Genomic DNA, 21,838 nt, shown 5'->3' on the forward strand with positions numbered 1-21,838 from the left:
GACTTGCATCTTAGGCAGTCATTCAATAATTGGTTTCCAAATTAATTGTAACCAACCATGCGTAAGTGATTTGATTTATTGGTTTGGCAACAAACTGTAGATTAGAGTGCAGGTTTAGAAAGCAACATTCTGGTAATATTTTGTGTTAGCAGGTTTAAGCTGGCATTTGCAAAACAGCTTTGCTGAGCAGGTTTCTGTTACAGCTGTGAGGTACCAGAAAAAGATTAGAATCTCAATATTTTAACCAGTAGGGTACATGTGTTTATGCAAATGACACATGTCCGCTTTTCAAACTGCTAAACTATCTACGGAAACTGATCTGTATTCTTAAAGAAATGTGACAAACTTCAAAGATTTTCCTTTCCATCAATCTGGAAATTGTTTTTGTTAATGTTCCTACTTTCGCTGATTTTTTTTAAAAAGAAAAATAGTTTCGTAAAATGTAAAGTAGTATTTGATGGAAAGGGCACCGAGAGACAAAGAAAGGCAAGCATAAACTTATCTCTTGTATAGACTGAGACCTAGGACCTTCATCAAGGATCAGGATTCAAATGAATGCAGACAGATGTAATTTAGCAGTTCTGCAGTATTTACTGTCAGGTAGTGCTTGATCACTAAGACATGCAGAGAGGACATTGAGCAAATGTGAGGTGGAAGGGAATCTGCGTATTTGAGTTGCGACTCTAGACATCTGCCATGCCAAACATCAGTGCCTTAAGATGGTGGGTGTGTTTGTGTCAATGTTAACTTCAGGCTCTGGATTCCATTAGCACATAGAGGTTGAGATTTTAGTCTATTTTGCAGCAAAGGCAGATTCCTTTGATTGTCTCCATCAACAATCAGGAGCCTGAGATCCCGTCCTTAATCCAGATCAAGCATTCTGTGGGACAATTTGGGTCGATGGACCGGTCTGAGCAGGAATCACATCAGAGACGAAAGCAGTCTCGGGAAGCTGCTTATTATTAGCAGCTGTCTAAACATAGTTTTGATTTAAGTGGGAGGATTATTCCATGGGGCTGCTTTGTAGAGGATTTTTGAAGCAATATGGTTGAAGTTAGAGAATATTGTGGCTACATCTCACTGAATGGCCTTTTAACTTTGGCTTGGGGAAAAAAAATCACCTCTTCAAATTCGTAACAGCACTGGAAGAGAGATCGAATAGTTATTTTAAAAAAAAGGACTGCCCAGAAGGATTGTTTTTTTTGGTTGAATTGCATTCCTACGTTCTACAGATGGTAAATTGATTAGGCCTTTGATTTTCCAAAATAATCTTAAATGAAAACAAAAACTTTCAGGTGTTATTTCCTACTGTGTAAATGAAAATTGGTTTATCTAATGGTGTTGATGAGCCAAAGGAGCTTAGTTTAGAGTTTCAAAATCTCTGACCACAATACAAATTGCATTGCATTAAATCTCTTCTGTTGTATGAACTCGAAGCTCAGGCAAATACATAAAAATTAATGGATAGTTGCCAAAGGATTACAGAGACAGGGCAATAATCCAGTCAAAAGTTCAGGCGCTATCACAGAGCACAGCTCAAGCAGCTTGTTGCCAGCTAAAAACAGAAACTGGATCACTTTTTGCAATTTACAACAGACACCCACTGTTCATGACAGCAGTGATTTTATTCATTAAAAGCGTTTCCTTAAGATAGCTCCATATCCGAGCCTGATTGAAGAAATCACTACATCGTGCTTTAGGTTCCCAGTCAGTTGTGTGTGAAGTGCGTTAAGATATCCTCCCAATGTGAAAAGCACTATAGAAATGTAAACTTCCACAGTACAATATAATCTTCCTGTTGAATAACAGCAGAGGTCAAGATGGTAGAGGGAGCCCTGGTCTCAGATGGACAAACATGTTGTTTGTCACTTTGACCAAAGCTGTTTCTGTGCTGTGGGCGGCACGGAAATCCAATTGGAGGGGATCATGAAGGGAGTGGCGAGAGAGGAAGGAGCAAAGCAATAACTTGTTCCAGGACCCTGGAAAGGAAAACGAGGTTGGAGATGGGAAGTGTGAGAGCAGGGATGGTTAATCTTCATGGCTCTGTCCTTGAATGGCTCCGATCCTACCTCTCACACCGTCTCATCTCCACTAACGGTTTCTCCTCCAGACCCCACACCGTCTTGTGCGGTGTTCCTCAGGGCTCTGTCCTTGGTCCCCTCCTCTTCAATATATATGCTCCCTCTTGGTGACATCATCCGCAGACATGGGGGTCAACTTTCATATGTATGTGGATGACACCCAACTCTATCTCTCTGCCTCCACCCTCGACTCCAGGAGCACTGCTGCCCTGACAGAATGTCTGTCAGACATCACGTCCTAGATGAGAGCTAACTTTCTTCAGTTGAATGTCAACAAGACCAAGGCCCTCCTGATTGGCTTCCGTCAGCACCTCCTCACCTCAGGCGCTGACAGCATCACCATCCAAGGATGCACACTCCACCTCACTGAGCCAGTCTGGAACCTTGGTGTCCTGTTTGATCCTCAACTATCGTTTCTACCCACATCTGTACCATGATACGCTCTGTCTTCCCCCACGTCCGCAACATTGCCTGTCTCATACTGCAGGCTGCCGAAACCCTCATACACATATTCAGGACATCCAGGGCTTGACTACGCAAACTCCCTGCTTGTCGGCCTCCCCAACTCCTCCCTCATCCAGAACTCTGCAGCCCATGTCCCCTCCCGCACCAGGCTCCTGACCTATCAACCACATCCTCACCCAACTCCACTGGCTTCCAAGATTGTTGTCCTCACCTTCAAAGCCCTCCATGGCCCTGCTCCCCCTTACCTCTGTGACCCCCTAATCTATTTTACCCCTTAAATGGTTAGCGAGTTCAGGGAAATTTCATTTTCCTTGGGTAGGTTTCTTACGTTTTTAGTTTATTGTAATGCCGATACTCAGAGTTTAGGAGAAGCTTTATTACTGGAATATAAAATAATGAGCTTTACAATCATCTTTGTAAACTATTCTGTTCACTTACCTTCTTCCCTTTTTTTAAAAAAAGTTTTAGCTTTACTTTTTCTCTTATCTAATCCACTTATTTTTGCTTTTCTCCCCACCCTCAACTAATCCACTCCTGTTTTTGCTTGCAAACATTCAAACAATAGATTACAATTCTAATTCTAATTATTAAAAGACAAATGAATGGACAAACTGGTGACAGAGTGCCCAGCTTACAGGAGATCAAGATAGAAAACTGTCTCAAGTTCCACTCTTGGTTCTACTAAATTAACAAAACTATGTTATGTGAAAGTAATGTACCTTTGACTGGGTTACTGCTTTTTGCACGTAGTTAAAGGGAAATATCAAAATGGTGGTTTTTGGCCAAAGAAAATGACCAATTCTTCCTTCACTAACAGCTTGCTGGAGATCTCCCACATCACCTCTCAAAGCCAGCTGAAAATTGCCAGCTGACCTGACGAACAGACTGCCAGCAAATGACCACACAGATTGTCGGTTAATACATTTTATTTGATCAATATTGAATATTTAAGTTACCGAATACTTCAAATTCACCTACAGGGACAGGAGTGGAATATGGAATATGGGTCCAACTTTATGGCAAACCTGATGACTTTCCACCAGCCAGTGAGCAGTGAAGACTTCAGTCTTGCACACTTCAGCAATTTATCCCACCTTCTCCCAATCTGGTTACATTGGGTAAACATACAGAATGTCATACACTACTTTTATTCTTATCCTGTGCTGATAAAATCAATTAGGTTTATCATAAACAAATTTGGAAAATAGACATATTCATTACTTAAATAAAAATTGCATACCTTTCTGCTAACACAGGTACAGTGCATAGAAGACATTCAAGCATCAAAAAGAGGAATGACAAGGCTAAGAGAAATAAACTGAAAACCTCACACACACACAAAAAAATATTCTGGCGTATTTAGTTTTGCTTTCGCGTGTTTCTTAACAAAAGTGTGTGTGCAAAAGCACATTTGTGTGCCAATAATCTGCTTTATAGGGTACCGCTGGAATACTCAATGCAAGGAATTTGGCAATTGTGAACAATAAGAAAGATTCTACACAAGGGGCAAGAGCCCTATCCACCCAAACAATTTTGTATTATGTTTCTAACAGAAATGCATACAGTCTATCACAAAGAACTACTTGAATGAAAGTGTTTAATTGTCACAGGCTTACTTACGATTTGTACAAATTTTTAAGACTTATTCCTTTCTTGAGAGTTCAAACCCTTTGTTTCAGATGTCCTGGCTTTGATGCTTGGCAAATGGTCAATCCCACAATCACTGGGCAAATAGTTCACCTTTTACGACAAAAGAAAATGAAGTTCAATGATTTTGATGCTTTGATCAGCATAATTTAGCTCGTATTAAGATTACAACCCAGTGGTTTCACATTGAGTAATTAGATTCCATGCTGTGGCTTATGTACATATGGCTAAAATAAAGAAAATTATGTAGGAAAATGCCGTAAAGCTAAAACAGAATTACAATTAAGTGATCAGCAATTACTTACCAACGCAATAGTTTTATCATTGAACATTTCAAGATCTGGAGAAATCAGTGCTATAATTACAGATTGATACTTCATACTGAACGAATAACATTCAGAGCATTCAATATACACCCAAAGTATGCAACTTCAATTGTTAAACTGTGGATGTTTCATAGATGCCAATATTCTGGTAATGCTATTTTGAAAGTGTTAATGTTTCATAGTTTCTACAGTTTTAGATGAAAGTATCTTCCTATAAGATTTTCCAGGGGTAATAATCCCTTTAAAAATGAATAAAAGATAGTAATAATTTGGTCACTCAATCCATAACTTTTTGTGGGAGACTGCTGTGCGCAATTGGTGCTGTGTTTCGCCCGCAAAATATACAGTAAATTCTGTGAAACGCTTTGAGACGTCTCGAACACATGATAAGGCGCTATATCAAATGCAAGGATTATTATAAGATCCAAGAGACTAATTTCAGCACAATGGCACATTTTAGATCATTAGAGCCAACCACACATACACAGTTTAGTTAAAAAATGGATTAACACTTTCAAAATAGCATCACCAGAATATTGGCATTTCTGAGGATCAGATATTTTCTGCAAATGAAACATTTAAGGATATTACATATCTTTCCACAGTCTATGCTTGGACATTTTTGTGTGCGCAACAGAAAACTAGACTTTGGAAAAAATTAAATGCACAATTGAAATGAAAATGAAATGCTCAAAAAGGGTCAATCAAATTTAGCACCTCAATTTTAATATGGTTCAAGAATCTGATGGGGAATAGCAATTTAAATACATATAGAAATCTATGGTAATGCCCTCAGATTGAATTAAAAATAGGAGAAATTACCTGGTGATGGGCATCTTGTCAGATACCCAGCTGACCAAAAACAACAACAATAACTTGCATTTATATAGTGCCCTTCAAGTGGAGTCGTGTCCTGGAGCGCTACCATGCGTGAAGGACGCTATATAAAAACTGCAAGGTCTGGGAAATCCTATTCCCTAACCCACTCTGGATCTCAGGCTCCTGCTCAGACTTTGCAAAACACTTTGAGATGTTCTCCCTTCATCAAGAGAACTATAAGAGTACATCTTGCCGTTGTTGTAAGTCAGGACTGATCCAGAAATAATCCAAGTGATCCTGTATTAATTACGTTTGCAATGTGAATAAACGTACACAAATCAGAGTTTAGAAAGCATTGGGTGACAAAGTCGTTACCAAGTGTGAAACAGCCACACTAAATTCCACCATTTGAACTCATCTCTGCTGAGATGGACATTGCAGGGCTTTTGCTCCTACACTGAGCCACACCAAGCACATTGTAGCAGCAAAGTCATGACAATGAGCTCCAGCAAAGCACTTTTGGGCTCGGGAAAGGAGAAAAAAAGAGTTAAGATCCACAGTCCTCACCATTAAGCTGTTAGCTCTGCAAAATGCATGCAATTAGGCAGGTGGCTAAAAATTGGGAAGCTGTAATGGTTCTCATCTCATCCCCCCCATCAATATGCCAATAATTCCTGTCTAAGCTTCAGGCAAAGAATGTGGATTTGGATGTAGTAATAGAGAGTGAACTTCATGCAACCACAAGTATGAGCCCTTGGGTTAGATAGATGATTTGAAAAAAATCTGCCAAGATAATAATACAATCAAATTAGTATTTAGTAATAGTTCAAAATAAATATCTATGAACAGCTATGTAAAATTGACTATAATATAGAACTGCATTGCAGGGATTTTAAGATAACAAATTTGGATGAATATGGCTTTACAGTTTTGTAACAGTTTGATTTGCCCCTCCTCCCAAGCTTTTCTTTAACACAATCACGTACATCTTTTTTTATGGCACGGGATTACATTGGAAAACCAACTAGCTCTGCAAAGCATTTGATTTATGATCATTTGCAGCCTCATTGGAAATCTGCACTGCAGCATTGCAGGTTTTGGAAGAGGAATGACAATTGAGTTGGGCAACACCAGAAATAGAGAGTACATACTGATGATCAATAATTATTTTCCAACACATCTGTCTTTGTCCTACTGTGACAGTTTTAAGCCATAAGGAATTTAGTCATACCACTGCTTTTGTCTAAGCTAATTCCATATTGTAATTGATGTAATGTTACAGAACAACCTATTAGTGGTTAAGGACTCTATGCCAGAGTGACATAGACGGGTTTGCACATGCAGTTTCCAAAGAACAAGTTACTGACTTCAATTGTGCAGTCAAGTAACTGAGTGAAACTTAAGCTCTTCCACCACAGGGAAATTAGTCCACCGCGTCACTTCAATTACTCCTTGTGGCTATCTTAAGAGTAGGGTTGATTGAAATTAATCGAATAACGGATGATTAGTTTTAATTGATTGTTTTTTGATTTGTTGTATTTAAAAATGTTTTTGCACCTAGCAGACACTGAATAAAGACGAATGAATCACCAGACAACTCAGTAAAACCCTGCGATTTGGACACACATCAGTGAGTCACTCTCAAGACAAACACCAGTGGTAGTAGTCACACTAGTGCCCCTACGATTTTCAATGGGCAAATCAATTAACTATATCACTAACCTTTTTATTAATTTGTTCAAACTATCATAGAGTCTTGTAGCTCAGAGGTTAGAGCACTCTCGCCTCGCAAGCAAGAAGACCTGGGCTCGAATCCCAGCAGGCCGAAACGTTGGGCAAGTTTCCTTACTGCACACGCCTCTGTTCACCTAGCAGTAAGTAGGAACCCGGTTAGTCGATTAGCGGATCGCTTTTCCAGGGGTAATAATCCCTTAAAAAAATTTGATCACTCAATCCACGACTGTTTGTGGGACACTATTAGCTGCCGCATTTCCCCCACAAAATATTCTGTCACTTTACCGTATTCTGTGAAGCACTTTGAGACGTCTCAAAGACGTAATAAGACACTATATCAAATGCAAGGATGATTATTATATTCGCAGAAGGTCACCGGATCTAAGTTTTAAATACAAAACAACACATGGATTATAATATGAGGATTATACCATTGTGCCCTTCAATAGAGGAACACATGTATACAGTTCAATGAGTGGGTGTACATTAGTAGAAGCAGTGATGGAAAAAAGGTTTTAAGTGTTATTGACAAGTTGCTGAAAGCAACCCTTATAGAGTTATGCCACGTATAGATGGCACCCCAAGTGCCATTGAACAGCTGGTTTTAACCCAATAAATCTAGTGGTGTAGTAATACTATATTAACAACACTATGTGCAATTTTAGGCATGCTATCTCTAAAAGATGTGGTGAGGTTTCAAAGAGCGATGAGGACAATAGAGTAAAGAATTCTGTGCTATGAACAATGATGCACGGAAAAAGATTAAAATGCAACATGATCCCGCTCTTTAAAATGTTGAAAGACACGAATCGTGTAGCTATTAAGTGAACTTGCAACCATAGACCTGGAAGGCAGGGGTATAATTTTTCTCTGCAAAGCTTTTTCTCTTCCCCTACCCACCCCACTCAAGCCAGTGAGTTGTGTGAAGTGCTCTGGGCTGTGAAAGGCACTAGTATATACATGCAAATTGTTGTTGAAAAAGATAACTTTAAAAGATTGAACCATTTAAATCATATTTGCATCTGAGTGCAGTCTTGCACAATATACCTGTTTTGGGCCTTTATTTATTTTCAATATGTTTTTGAAAGAAAGACAGTAGCCATATCTTGGCATAATTTACCATCACTTGTTTAACACTTGAGGTAGTACCTCGCTTACATGCTGAGTTACTTATTTGATGAAAAAAGTTGAGTGAACATCTAATTATAAAATTGATCAAATGCTAGAGGTATGTATAAACAGAGTGCAGCTGGACATGATTGAATAATGTAGATTGATATCCTAGCTGTATTGCCTTTGGAGGTCATGGAGAATTTTGAAACTATATCATATTCAAAGCTTTGCCTGTGGTTATTCACCTCTCAGGAGATGAAATAGACCAATTTCATGACAGTGCATTGTACAGATCTTTAGAAGGAATGAGCAGGATTGACAGATGATCTCTCATTCCAGACTTTATATTCTATCCACACAGAAACTAGTGTTGTAATCAGGACTGCTATACATTAAAAAAAGGACAACACATCTCTAGACTTTCCAAATCAGTTTCATAGAACCCAAACATTAATTATTTTACTTTATAGCTTTATGGCAACCACTACAAAATCAGTTTCAAGGCATCACGGGTCTTTGGGAGAAAACCCAGGGTTGTTGTTCCTCCCCTCAATTATTCATGCTGCGGTTATTAACCAAACTGAAGTTTATTGCAGGATGGTATGTACAGCACTGTTTTGCTGCAGTTAATGACAACAGAGACTATGATAGAGATCCTTCGTGATATCGAAGTCACCCCTCTTGGTCACAACCATCTGGAAAAGTGACCTAACTGTTCAAACAGAAAAGAGACTCGACAGCATGCATGCATCTGCCATGTAATTTAATACCTTTCTGAATGCAAGTAAATTAACAACCGGGGCACATGGGAAAGTGCAAGAGTGCATTAAGTGATCATCTTGATCTTGGTGGTCTGTTATCTTATACAATTCTCCATTGTAAACAAAGCTTTACTCCCAGACTATCATCAAATTAGTGACAGCCTCCAGATACCAACAATTTGTTAAAACGTTTCTTAACTCTGCAGAGAAATCCAGATGCCTCACACAGGAGGAATGAATGAATTGAGGAGTGTGAATTTATTGAATTGCACCCCAACAGGGTTGAAGTGTGCATATTTAATTACAATCATGAGCATCAGATAACAGTTGGTTTTAAATATTATCCAAATACATCTTTACCATATTGTAAAACACACAGCATTCGAAAAAAAATTCACAATGCGATTCACAATAGTTTGCTACAAAATTGAAGTAAATTAAATAGTTCAAGGTTTTGAATGAGAAGATTTTCAACATAAAGCCAATTTGAAAGATTAAATGTAGGTTAGTGGAAATTGAGTCCAATATTCTTTTCAATACTGCTTCAATATCATGGATGTAAATTCGCCCACAAAATATACTGTCAATTCACTTTACAGTATATATTCTGTGAAGCGCTTTGAGGCGACTAGAAGGCATCAGGCTCTATCAAATGCAAGGATTATTATTATTCAATCATATGTTGTTGTACTTGTGGTTAGTGGCTTATCCATGTAATTATATTTTTAAATTTACTGGAAGTCAACTTGTTCACTCAATTCTCCAATTCTAGAAACACTGGTAATGAAAGCAGAGAGAAGAGTGATGACTAAAACATTATCTCAATTTATCCAGCTTGCTTAGTAAAATGTTTGAAACATGCTGGATAGCTGGTTTCTAGTTAGCCCAAAGCAACCTCGCCTTGGGAAGAGGAATGATCTAATCGTTCAAACATTCCCTCTTTCTGTATTTTACAAATGGACAATTACACTGCAGGTTTTCTTTCTTGGACAGAAAGAGTGAAACTTATGCAACTTATTTTGTGCAGATAAAAAAAATTACTGGGCTTATTTAGCAATATCAGCTCGATACATTAGAGGTACATCACCAAATATTTAATGCTCCCATAATTGATTCTCCCACAGTCGAGTTCTCAATCACTATGTCTACAACACTTAAGAGACAGTGTGATAGTTATGGCTAGACACCTTATTCATGTTGCTCAGCAAAAGCTTGATCACTGTTATAACTCACTTCATGACTGTTTGTAGGGCATTACTGTTTAAAATTAGCTGCCACATTAGCCAATAAAATACAGTCAGTAAGTAAATTTGATAGTAAAATTTTGTGAAGCACTTTGAAACGTCCTCCTGACTCGAAAGACACGATATCAAATGCAAGCTTATTATCATAATCTATTAGGACCATATTCTTGCTAAGGAGTAGGGCTGAAGTCTACAAATATTAAGGTACCAGTCACTCAATATGCAGAGGTAGCATGAGATACAGATAATGGAGGACTAATGAGGAGTGGTTGGGCAGTACTGAATGCCTAATTCAACATGACAGTATAGTGGGTGGGAGCCCCACCGTTGGCAAGGATTTGAAACTGAAAAGAATCGGACTGGTTAGCACTGTTTCATTTCAGCACCACATCCAAGGGTGGTTCTCTAGACTCTGGTCAATTGCTTCTAAATGCTTTGTAAGCGGTGAAAAACAAAATATATCAGCATTAGTCCTAGATCAAATTCAAATAGATGGGAGAGAAAAACACTCGAGACCAAGTATTTTTCACATGCTGGGCAGATACTCCCAACATTAGTTTCAGCATAATGGCAAAAAAAAACAGGCGCGATGAATTATTAGCATTTGGGGCCTCGAAATTTGTTCAACAAAAAAAATCTACCCTGGGGGCAAATTTACGTTATGCTTAGGATGACTTGAAGTACAAATTTCTGAGTTTACACTTGCACCTAGAAATCAGTTTTAGGGAGCTATCAAGTGCTCCAACTTCCTATTGCTTATATAAACAACTATCAGCAGGAGTTATTTCTGGCTATAAAGGAAGATCTCTCACGCAGTTACTGATCTCAACAATAAGGCATTGAAGTACCAAATGAAGGCTATGGATTTCCTTAATAGAAACATTAACCTCTCCTTTTCTTTCAGATAGCATTTGACTTGCCGTATGTTCACAGCATTTTCTGCAGTGCGGGAGGGGGGCGGGGCGTGAGTGGTCTTTTAACCTAAACTCCTGAGCAGTTGAATTTGGCTCATCTGCTGCACTGTTTTAACATTTGTACTTAGGTGAGGTGGTTACAGTACTGGCATTTTACATTAACCGGAGCAGAATGCATGCCATGGAATTGCCTCCAAAGAGCTGGAATCTTTATGTCAGAACTGTTTTACCAACCTGGGGAATAAATAAGGTCCTAAATGTTTGCAATTGTGCAAACAGAGCAACAGTACTCCAACCCACACTCTGGATTCCCCATGCCTTGCCTCCCTATGTCTAATACTTTCTGCAATTAGCTAAGCAGGAGGCATCCCTCCAGGGAGACAGTGTGCATTCCATTCCATCAATCTAACTCTGGAATTTCCATGTGTAGGTGGGAAGCATCATGGTGATGGTTTTCCGCATGTGTCAGACACCCGGCTGACCCCAAAATACAAGGAAAGCTCCTGTTTTTCAGGTAAGTGTTAGACATAGAACTAAATTAATTATGGGAGGGAAGGGAATCTGTGCAGAATGACAAACTCAGAATCAAATCTTTGTTAAAACCACTTTAAGTTTTAATGACTTTTTTTAAACATCAAGGTGATTTTAACACTCCTGATTCCACAGGAAATAGATTTTCTCTCTCTTTCCGGGGGTGCAATCAAAATAATGGAAATCCAATAAAAAGCAATTCAAATTGTAAATGAAGCTGTTCATTGTATTTGAGTAAATTCTTAGAAAGCTAGTTTAACGTCTAGCTTCAAGACACGTAGGATTGTAAATATATAAATTGCAAATTTATAAATGTTTAAACTGTAGCTTTAACAGTTTACTGATTTAGTGACACATCTGGCAGCTTCCCTAAATGAAGCAGATGTAGAATTGAAAGGAAGCACAATTTTTTTTGAATCCTCAAAAGCTTCTACCGGTATACTTCATAAATATTTAGTTCCCATGATTGTCTGATAGAAATTTAATCCAGCTCGGTGACAAATTATTAAAACAAACAATGCTTTGGAGTTTGTGCATTTACTACAGAGGCTGTGGAGCAAGTCAGAAAATAGCTGAAACACTTCATAGAATCATCGAATTATACAGCACAGAAGGAAGCCATTTGGCCCATCGTATCTCTGCCGGCTCTTTGAAAAGAGCTATCCAATTCAATCCCACTCCTCGCTCTCTCCCCAAAGCCCTGCAAACTTGTCCTCCCCAATTAATTATTTGCTTCGCTCTTAAAAGTTGTTATCGAATCAGCGTCCACCACCCTTTCAGGCAATGCATTCCAGATCCGAACAACTCGCTATGTGAAAAAAACTTCTTCTCACCTCCCCTCTGCTTCCTTTAACAACTATTTTAAAATCGGTGTCCTCGAGTTACCAACCCACCCGCCAGTGGAAATAGTTTCTCTTTGTTCATCCTATCGAATCCCCTCATAATTTTGAAAACTTCTATTAAGTCTTCTCTTAACTTTCTCTGCTCCAAGGAGAATAATCCCAGCTTCTCTCGCCTCTCCTGATAACTCAAGTTCCTAATTCCTGGTACCATCCTGGTAAATCTCCTTTGCACCCTCTCCAATGCCTTGACATCCTTCCTAAAGTGTGGTGCCCAGAAGTGAACACAGTCTCGAGCTGAGGCCTAACCAGTGTTTTATAAAGGTTCATCATAACTTCCTGACTTTTGTATTCTGTGCCCCTATTTATAAAGCCTATTATCCCATATGCTTTTTTAACAGCTTTATCTACCTGTCCTGCCACCTTCAAAGATTTACTTATATGAACCCCCAGGTCTCTCTTCCTTCACCCCCTTTAAGATTGTACCATCAGCTGATATTGCCTCTCCTCATTCTTCCTCCCAAAATGCATCACTTCACATTTCTCCACATTAAACTTCATCTGCCACGTGTCTGCCCATGTTACCAGTCTGTCTGTCCATTTGCAGTCTGCTACTACCTCCTCACTGTTTACTACTTTTCCTAGCTTAGTATCATCTGCAAACTCCCTATACCCAAGTCCAGGTCATTTATATAGATCAAAAACAACAGTGGTCCCAATACTGACCCCTGGGGGACACCACTGCACACTTCCCGCGAGTCAGAAACATAACTGTTCACCACCACTCTCTGCTTTCTATCTTCTGGTAAGTTCTGTATTCATGCTGCCACTGACCCTTTAATACTGTGGGATTCTATTTTGCTCACAAGTCTCTTATGTGGCACTTTATCAAACCCTTTTGAAAATTCATATAAACTACATCAACTGCACTACCTTCATCCACCTTCTCCGTTACTTCATCAAAAACTATCACTTGGATGACGTGCACCCACCATAATGTGGAACAACAAACCTACGGCAACTCAGTTTATATCCATGTACAATAATAAACAGAATACAGATAGTGCTTGAAAATACAGTAACAGAATAGGGATTAATGTGAATTATTTATAGCAATCACACATACAACTATTTCTATACCCTTTCACATATAGGTATCTATTCTACTATCCTTGGTCAAAATGGCCCAACTTAAAAATTCCTAAAGACATCATCATTAATTCAAACAAGAACGCATCAAGACTAGATAAGCAAAAACATTCAGCTAAGTGGTTCACCCAAAACACATTTTCAAAACATCTAGAAAGTATTAATAGGAAAATAAAAATAGAAAATTCTTCTTCTTCAAATTGACAAAAAGCAGCATTCTCTTTGATCTCTCATGGTAAGAATTGAACATTTCTAACTTATGAATGAAAACCATTGTACATTTTTTAAATTAAAAACAAGAGTTAGCAAAAATTGCTTTTCTACTTTAAAAGGGTGTGCCTAAGAACTAAAACATGCTTATACTCTAACACGCTAACAAAACACCTGTTGTACTTCTGCAAAGTTTCAGTGGTCATCAAGCAAGGACATTTCCTTTGCACTTTTTCATTAAGATAATTATCTACAAACCACTAAAATTAACTCACCACTCCTAACCTGGCAACAAATGATATGCAATTCTCATGAAGATTTTCCCCACTAGCTAATTCCACAATGATACTCAGCGAATAGAAATATAGAATTTTCACCTACAAAATACACAGTCACTGCACATCACAGTAAATCCTGTGAAGCGTTTTGAGACATGCAAAGAGCTACATCAAGTGCAAGGATTATATGTAAAGTTTATACAAAGCTTTCAGGTTTAAACAACTGAACCCGCATCCCTTTAATAAAGATAAACAAGATCCTTCAACATCAGATATTACTCAGTAGTCACCTGTAGATTTAGAGGTTACGATTTTCATGGTTATCAATACAATCATTTTTAGCAACCGATGACCAACGGTTCCTGAAAGTTCAATTCGTAGGATCTTTAACATCTACCTGAACAGACACACTAGTCCTTGGTTTAGTATTAAAGCTAATAAAACAGAAGATACTGACAAAAGATACAAACACAGAAAGAGATCTGATCTGAAAGAGATAGTCACATTTTCCCATCTTTCTTGCTTGGACGCTAATATTGCTGATAGTGCATCTTGCAGGGAGAGACCTAAAAGAGGCATAAGATTCTTAACAGGAAAGAGAGAATAAATGGATGCTTTGAGGCCACGACATGGCCCAACGCATTTGAGAAACAACTAGATGCTGTACTGGTAAGATGGTGCAGCTGAAAGATGGATCCAAAATTTTGTTTACACCTCTTGTAATGCTGACCTGACTTCGGGAAGTGTCCGTAGAAACACAGCTTTTTGAGGTATGCAACAAGTTGTTACAAGTTTGCCACTGATAGAAACAATTTATAGTGATGAATTTGATAATACCATTCAAATTTAACTCAAGTGCAATGTTATGTAAATATGTCTAGTGAAGATACCGCTTGCTTACCTTTCCCACGTATAGTACCATGTGATCTTTCAATTTCTTTGACCAGAGAAAGATAAATTATTTATATCTCTCAAGCATTTTCATTAGACTATTTTAAGAAATGCAACTTCGCTACATCATTCTTGTCCTGTTTTTTCTGTTTCATTCGTCATGTGGTCTTGAAGCAGATGTTGTAAGATCTTGCCCGAATCCTGTCTGATATTCGTCTCCCCCTCACACCCACCTCTCCCTCACTAATCTCAAACATTGAACCAAAATGTAGTGCTCTTTCTCCCGCTCTCTGTGTGGATCAACTCACTTAGCAGATAATAGAATAATATAATAATATGATAATAGAACTGCACCAATGAGGATGAAGAATTCTTTTAAGCTGTTTAAAAAGTCTTTGAGGATGATAAAAGACATGAGGTGGAAGCATTTTAAGCAAGAATTCTAGGGAGAGGTCGGTAGTGCCTGAAAGCTCAGCTGTCAATGATGGAATAGAGAATGTGCAACAGGCCCAAATTAGTGGAGCAATACTTTTTAAAAAAAAGAGTGAGCCAGCAATTTTCAATCGAGTCCTTTCGAAAATGTATTTAAAAATAACACAAGAGTAGATGTTAGATGCATATGATTTTTTTTGGACACTAAATCCACTATAGACAAAGTGTTGTTATGAATTATGGATTTTTTCCCTCCATTGAAAAACATTTCTTTTCAAAAACGTTTCCTCAGTCATAAACTTAGTTCATGAAAGCCTGAACTTCAAAGTTGGCACTCATCAAATTCCCATGGCTAACTCCAACTCAGTCACCATAGTGAAGTACTCCAATGTCCAAAAAAACAGCACTTCCACCTTCAAGGATTTAAGTTTGACAAAGTCCAGCCAAAGTACACTGGCAGTGGTTTTAACCAGGTTTAGACTGTAATAAACAGTTTTGCAACTTTTTGTTATCTAAAGTCAGCCTATTGCGCATTGGCAAAGCAGATTCAAGTAATTATAATTCTATAACTGAACTCAAAGTATTTTAAAACCAAATATTTGACTATATACTTCATCACTATTACAATAATCCTTACATTTGATATAGCACCTCTTCTAGACATCTCAAAGTGCTTCACAGAATATACTGTAAAGTGAATTAACTGTTCGTTTATTTTGTGGGCGAAACACTGCAGCCAATTGCGCACAGCATTGACCCACAAACAGTCGTGGATTGAAGTGACCAATTTAATACTTTTTTTTTGAAGAATTATTACCCCCGGAAAAGTGATCCGCCAAGCAACTGACAACCAGGTTCCTACTTACTGCTAGGTAAACAGAGGCGTGTGAAGTAAGGAAATTTGATAAACATTTTGCCATGCCGGGAATCAAGCCCAGGTCTCTCGCTTGCGCGGCGAGTACTCTAACCACTGAGCTACAGGAGTCCACTTATGACCAATAGAAGTTAGATACAGAAGCAATAGGTGATTTAATAAGTTAGAAGTGTTAAAAACAGCAGTGTTTTATGCTGTGGAGGAAATCAAACCACAGACAAAACTACTTTTTAAAAAAAAAGTAGCAATTTTTTAGCTATTAGAAACTGTATAGATTCAAATTATCCTTGCATTAAAAAAGTGAATCAGAATAGTGTTGGGCATGCACCATTTATAAACCAACAATGCCACTTCTTCCTTATTACACCATTATGAGCAAATTTAGTTACCAACTGGAAAGAATTGAAGGCAGATACTTATGTACTCTGAACATTGATTGTCTGTCCGTATAGACCCCAATATTTGGCAGACTACTTATGCTTTAGACTGCTTTTTATTCTATCTGCACATAATTTGGGCCATATAAATGTTATTAATTGTAGGTGGAGTTCACTGCATTCAACAGAATAATTCTAGAATTCTCTGGGTTGAACAAGTCTTGAAATAGTTATTTGGTTTCATACCACTTTCTGATGCATTTTTCAATATTTACTCAAAAAGTACAAAGGGGAGGAAATTGAAGTTGGTACAAAATACTGCTCAAATAATTAATCTTTCCAAGCTTTTCCATTCTCTCCGGAAGGCCCTGACATGTGTTGGAAGTACAATTCAATGGGTGAGGAACTAGAAGAACACTGATCGAATGTGCAATGGTCATTCTTCTTGGGTGAACCTAGACACTGATGGACAGCAAAATCTGATCGTCTCACCAGATGTCTACACACATTTCAGCAGGGAGTAGCTGGAATTGGATCCGTGGATAATTCTGCAGAATAGTAAAAAAAATCTGACAAGAGTTGCAAGTATGTGAACTTGTGCCAAAATGGCGTTCCAAAAGCAATGAAAGGTGAAGCTTTGAGTGGAGCCTGAATAGAAAAATGATCTGAATAAAAACTAAATGATCAAACAATGAATTTCAGTTTCTGCTCATCGACATAAACACAACATTCATAAAAGCTGATGACTGAAATGGATACCATGATGCAAAGAATAACCTTAGTTTCAGAGTTTTTATTAATCGTCTTAAAGAGTATCTTTTTTGTTCAAAATAAAGTTACAAGAATTAGTTATTCAACCTATTTTTGCAATACACTGTCAAAGACTGTACTTGTGGAAAAATCAATATAGCAGTTTTTGGTTAGGTAAGGGTAACAAGGAATATATATAATCCATGCATTTGATGTAGCACTTTTCACGTCTTCTAGACTTCTCAAAGTGCTTCACAGAATATACTGTAAAGTGAATTGACTGTATATTTATGGGCGAAATGCGGCAGCCAATTGTGCACAGCAGTGTCCCACAAATAGTCGTGGATTGAAGTGACCAATTTATTATTGTTTTTTTTGAGGGATTATTATGGAGCAAATGTGGGTAAATGGAGTTGAGGTACAGATCAGCCATGATCTAATAGAATGGCAGAACAGGGGCTGAATGACCTACTCCTGTTCCTATGGTTAGCTTATGACATCTTTCCTAATCTATACAAAGATAACGTCAAACATGCAGGGTGAGAAATTCCTCTCGCTGCCTAGTATCAGTTTGGTATTTATGCCCAAGGCAGTAGTTTTTCCTAACTAAAAATGTTCCCTTTTTTCAGTATAGTGGAGCATTCCAGTCCTTCCACTTGCTTTAGAATTGTTAACGTCACTGGAACCCCCGCTGAAGCATTAGCAGCTTGGATACACATTTCTGCTCTCGTCATGCTACCTTTGCTCAGACCTTGCTGCTGTGAAGTGTTCAAGAACAAACCGGGTAAGACTCTATCCCATGGGAGAAAGACAAGGATTAGGAACTCAGTACAACAGAACAGATATTAAAAGTAAAATTTTTAGATATCATACACATTAAACTTCACCTTTAGGTCAGAAGGACATGGTTTCAAGGTTTCATATCTGATCCATAGCTATATCTAGTCAACAACAAAAACAACTTGAATTTATATAGCATCATTCCCGCAGGGTGGAGTCTCGGAACGCTTAATGACTGTCAAGATTGGTAGTCATGACTCGAGTGCAGAAATGGGGGAATGTTGCTGGAGGTGCTGTGAAACCAAGGTTCCCTTTACCTGTTAATGATCCCATGGCATTATTTTGAAAAGGAAGTATGTTTCTCACAGTGCCCAAGCAATCCTCCAAGATAAATTAGTGATTCAAATATTTGTGCTCTCACACTCTTATCCCAGTTGGCACTATCCTTGAGCTGTTTATGAGTTTAAATTGTGCACAAAATGGCTGCCACAATTGGCTACAATTTTTTTTTATATTGTTCACTACAATGAACAATAATTACTGTAAGGTGCTTTGAGACATGTTCATATGATTAGATTCTGTAGAAATCAAGATCTTCGTTTGCTGTCCCTCTACAACTTTGAAAAACACCTGCAAATTCCAGTAAAATAGCAGCAGCAAAATTAATGCAAATGAATCATTATCACAACTTACTTCAGACTCAAGGGCCAACTGGGATAAGAGTGTGAGAGCACAAATATTTTATAACCAAAATGCTTAGGAAGAATAAATACATTTTCGAAAACAAATATAGTCGTTCAGATATGAGGACTCGAGATAAGATACATACCGATGATGTGTTGTTATGTAAAGAAACCTCCCCAACATTCACATTTCATTGGAGTGTATGGAGAAGTTGCAGGGTACGAGTTTAATGTTTAGTTAGCAGACTATAACTTTGAAAGAGTAAGAGGTTGCTAGTTCCATTAGAAAGGAATTTCCTTAAGTATGAAAAGCTCACAAGGTCCACATTATTTGGGGTCTGTATCACCCATGTTTGTATGGAACCACCCAACCACACTGGAGGGAAAAGTATGACTTGACTCACAAGCACTGAGGCTCATTATTATTGTTGCCAAAAATTGAAACAGCGAAGCCAGCACATTCATACATTACATATGTAGTCTGTGAGCTCTTCCAAAAATCTTAACCACAACACGTTAAGCCTTGCATCAGTCCCAGTATTTTTTTTCCCCCACAGGAGAAGAGGGAGGGGTCGGTTTTCCAATATACTCAATTGTTAGGTTTGACAGCTACAAGTTCTGCACATGTGGCACAATTGCAATGTACGAGGCAATTGGCTGCAGTAAAATGTCCACTGTCAGAAGTGCTCTATCTTAGAAGGTGGTGGACCAGCAGTTGGTGACTGGATCATGCTTTTGTAGTCCATAACTACAGGGTAGAACACGTTCTATATCTTACTTACACAGGTCAGTCCCAACGATCAGGCAACAAAGTTGACTGGAGCATTATGTCAGAATTGTTCAGTCAAGAGCTTAGAAGTTGAAGCTTCTGCCCTTCCCAGTTTTTTTTTGCTCCCTCCAGCATTTACAAATGTAGTACTACCATATATCAATCCCATCAAAGAGAAACATCACTAGATCACATTTACGTATTATATTATTAACATTTAAATTTGATTGATGGATGACATTGTTTGAATACTATCTGGGGATTCTCAGTGATTCACTGCAAGTCCAAACCAAGTTGGAGCTGTCTCTGGAAAATGTCATGGAACGGACCCATAAAAAGTGGGAGGTACCTGACATATTACAGAAACAGTCTGTCCTAAGACTGTGATTCAGTCAGTCTGTGCAAGACATGTGAGATACAATTTTGTAGTCCCCACCACAAGTGCTGCACAACAGCTCAATTCAAACACTCACTATTGTGTTAGAGGTACTTACTGTGGAATAAATCTAGCCAAAAGGCCCTTCTCAGAAATGGTGAATAAATGTAAAGTCACATTCACTATCCATTTAAGAGAAATAGTAATTATTCAGCACAATACAAGTTTTCATGGAAACCTGCATACTAAAGCTCTCAGTTTTAACCGCGCCAAAGATCTCTGCTTTAGATGCCAACAAAATGAATGGATTATTTATTCATTAGAGACAGAATTATTTAAATAAAAGGCATCTCATCTTCCATGTTACGAGTATGAGTGGAAAGTTTATGGATATTGCATTACGAGGGGCAAATTTAAAACGGAGTCGGAGAGTAAATTATTTTTCTTTTGTTACATCTCGATCTGCATAATGATATACTTTTTGGATGCATTTAGGTTGTGAAGAAACTTAATAAAATATCTTAAGAGTCATATTAAATGGCAAACTAAACTTAAATAACATTGGGTTTAAAGTTTTGTCTAATTTACAAGTATTCATAAAAAACAAAGGCACTTTCTTTATCGCCATGAAAAAATACATGGACTTGTTTTTCCATCTGAAGCATCTCTTGTTACAAGTGACATCCAGTAACCTTGAAAACTGAAACTTTCTGAAAACTCCACCTATCACATCAGTTTCAAGCTGATTTGTTCAGATGGAATTTGGTTAGAGGCCAGAGTAAGAAACCAGCAGGTTCAGGGCTGAAGCCCACCCTTATGCAGCTGGGAGGTTTAGTCAACATTTGGCTTCCATGAGGCTCATATGAGAAATGGAATTTTGTTTTGGTATATTACAGAGAAGTGCTGTGGCAGCAAGCCAGTGTCCAGTTATTATTTTTGAGAAGCAAAGTCAGGCCAAATCTTTTTGAAAGAAAAGCTACATTTTGCTTTCTCAGTTCTGAGTCGATTTGAATGTGCGGTGTCGGACAAACATCGCAGTAAATTATTTGGAAAATACCCAATGATACAGTTGTTACAGATTTTGGTTGACCAAATATCTGTACCATTTTCAAAACAAGGGTTAACAGTTTTTAAAAAAAATGTTTTGGAAACATTACTTTACTCACACACCCCTTTTGAAGTCCTGCAACTAACAGTATTTTAATAATGTTAGTTTCCAGCTCGCAAAGCTGTCTGTATACTTTATCATGCAATCTTGGAAGGTTTGTTCAATGCTCTTTGTGTTTTACCTGGTCTTTAACCAACTCCACTTTCCACCTTCTTCTCAATATTGCCAACATGGTCCCCAAGGCTTCATCTCCTCATCCAAAACACAGCACCTTGTATTCTATCCCGCACCAGACTCCCGAAATCCATCACTCTCCAACTTCTTCAAGATCCACTAGTTCCCAGAACTTGTAGCTTAAGGAAAACTGCTGGGGATTTAACTTCAATTAATTAACCAACGTAGCTCAGAAACCTGTCTGCTTTGTATATTACTGCCTCAAGATTTGAAAATCTTAACTCATTAATCAAAGAACATTCCTGGGCAAGCTACACCACATTCACAGGGTATTTTCACTTCAAATATGCAGTATTTTGCCTAACATCATCAAATTGGTATTCAATTTCTCTTTTGACACATAAAAAACAGTCTGACTGGGTTACCTGCCAGTACCCAAGCTCATCAATGCCTTCAAAAGAGGAGAGAATTTAACACAATCGCCTTTAGCAAGCACAATTTTTTTAAAAAAAA

The 21,838-nt window shown here is 38.1% G+C and overlaps 1 protein-coding gene across 1 annotated transcript in view; it reads right to left on the reverse strand.

Annotated features, from left to right (window-relative positions):
- Positions 1–21,838, reverse strand: part of add3a (adducin 3 (gamma) a) — a 110,576-nt gene that overhangs the window by 77,975 nt on the left and 10,763 nt on the right. Inside the window, 1 exon segment of the mRNA XM_042336601.1 lies at positions 4,167–4,286. The gene's annotated coding sequence lies outside the window, so the exon portion shown is untranslated.

This window comes from Callorhinchus milii, unplaced genomic scaffold (genome assembly GCF_018977255.1).
Source record: "Callorhinchus milii isolate IMCB2004 unplaced genomic scaffold, IMCB_Cmil_1.0 Scaffold7, whole genome shotgun sequence".
Taxonomy (NCBI): domain Eukaryota; kingdom Metazoa; phylum Chordata; class Chondrichthyes; order Chimaeriformes; family Callorhinchidae; genus Callorhinchus; species Callorhinchus milii.